The sequence below is a fragment of the Streptopelia decaocto genome, assembly GCF_964273445.1.
Source record: "Streptopelia decaocto genome assembly, contig: HAP1_SCAFFOLD_2422, whole genome shotgun sequence".
NCBI classification, from domain to species: Eukaryota; Metazoa; Chordata; class Aves; order Columbiformes; family Columbidae; genus Streptopelia; species Streptopelia decaocto.
Window position 1 is genome coordinate 1 of NW_028115862.1, and position 2017 is coordinate 2017.

General features: G+C 68.6%; 1 long non-coding RNA gene across 1 annotated transcript; it reads right to left on the bottom strand.

The window, feature by feature from the left end:
• Positions 1–655: 655 nt before the first annotated feature.
• LOC309452535 lies at positions 656–1685 on the bottom strand. Its single transcript, XR_014186574.1, has 2 exons — positions 1449–1685; positions 656–1338 (listed from the first exon to the last, which is right to left on the bottom strand). It is a non-coding gene; the product is annotated as an uncharacterized lncRNA (long non-coding RNA).
• Positions 1686–2017: the final 332 nt, after the last annotated feature.

The following is a 2017-nucleotide window of genomic DNA, read 5'->3' on the forward strand; positions in this document are numbered from 1 at the left end:
GGTGATGGGTTCAGGGCAGCCGTGCCCTTCTCCCCCCCTCCCGCCTCTCCCCTTCTCCCCCCCTCCCGCCTCTGCCCTTCTCCCCCCCTCCCGCCTCTGCCCTTCTCCCCCCCTGCCGCCTCTCCCCTTCTCCCCCCCTGCCGCCTCTCCCCTTCTCCCCCCCTGCCGCCTCTCCCCTTCTCCCCCCCTGCCGCCTCTCCCCTTCTCCCCCCCTGCCGCCTCTCCCCTTCTCCCCCCCTGCCGCCTCTCCCCTTCTCCCCCCCTGCCGCCTCTCCCCTTCTCCCCCCCTGCCGCCTCTCCCCTTCTCCCCCCCTGCCGCCTCTCCCCTTCTCCCCCCCTGCCGCCTCTCCCCTTCTCCCCCCCTGCCGCCTCTCCCCTTCTCCCCCCCTGCCGCCTCTCCCCTTCTCCCCCCCTGCCGCCTCTCCCCTTCTCCCCCCCTGCCGCCTCTCCCCTTCTCCCCCCCTGCCGCCTCTCCCCTTCTCCCCCCCTGCCGCCTCTCCCCTTCTCCCCCCCTGCCGCCTCTCCCCTTCTCCCCCCCTCCCGCCTCTCCCCTTCTCCCCCCCTCCCGCCTCTCCCCTTCTCCCCCCCTCCCGCCTCTCCCCTTCTCCCCCCCTCCCGTCTCCAAAACACTTTCAAGGACACAAAACACAAGGGATACAAGTGTTTATTTTAATTTTATTTTCTCTTCTTGAAGGCTGGTTAGTTGGTTGCACTTCTTTAGCCTTCCTTAGCTTAGTTCTACGCTGTTCTAGCTAAGTGTAGGGCCGCCTCGTGGAGCAGCAGGCACCCAGCCCAAATGGCCCAAAGAAGCCGTGGCAAGGGGCCGTGCTCAGCGCTGCAGAGGAAGGCAAAAAACCCCCGGAGACGCTTGCTGTCCCACCTGGGGGAAAAAAAGCCTTCCTCCCCCCAGCTGCAGGGCACGAGAGCCCATCTTCCTGGTGCTTGAGCAGCAGGCAGGAACCGAGCCAAAAGGGCCCAGAGGAGCTCTGCAAAGTGGTCATGCTCCATGCTGCAGAGGAAGGCAAAAAACCCCCGGGGACCAGGGCCAATCTGCCCCGGGGGAAAATTCCTTCCTGACCCCAGTGCTGGCGATCGGCTGTTCCCTGAGCATGTGAGCCAGACCTGGCTCCTTGTCCCACAGGCTGCTCACGCCTCCCAGGACCTGCCCAAGCCCTCCCCTATCCTACCCTACCCTATCCTAGCCTAGCCTAGCCTACCTTGAACTGGAGCCCTCTCCCGGCCTCGGGAGAGTGCCCAAACGCCTCCAGCGCTGTCCTCGGGTCTGCGGCGCTGTCCCCCGCTGTCTGGTGGCTCCCGAGGACTCCCGGTGTTCTGGGGCTGCCGAGCAGAAGATGGCAGCGAGTCTCCTCGCCTCTTCCCCAGGCCCCAGGGCAGAGGAGATGCCCCGGCATGAGGGCCGGGGGTGCGGGCTGGGAAGCCGGGCTCACCTGTGGCTCCAGAGCGGCTGCTGGTCCGGCCCATCCCCGGAGGTGGCTAGCGGCGGCTGCGGGGGCGGCGCCGCTTGCGGCCAGGCGCCTGTTTGGGGGCTCTGGGAGAGCCCCCGGCCGTCCTGCGGCGCTTCGGGCACCACGGCGCCGCAGGCAGTCCGGCCGTGCTGCTGGAGGGCCCCTGCAGCCCCGCCTGAGGCGGATCCACCTCCATCGCCTCCTCCTCCTCCTGCCGAGGCGGATCCACCTCCATGGGCTCCGCCTCTTCCCGGGGTGGGTCAACCTCCATTGGCTCCTCCTGCCTGTGGGCGGTGTTGCTGCTCCGGACAGGCAGCCGCCGTTGTTTGGGCGGCGGAGCCATCCCGGGGGGTCCCTGAGCCTCCTCTTCCTTCTTCTGGTCTCTCCGGCGCTGTTGTCTGCGGCCTCTTCACTCGGAGCCACGTCGCGGCTGGCACAGCTGGGCTCCAACTGCCATCACAGGGGCTCGTGGCGGCCCCAACGGACGCTGCGGTGGCCGGCATGGCGGCCCCAGGGCCACGAGGCCCCATTGCGGGGCCATTTTGCTCTGC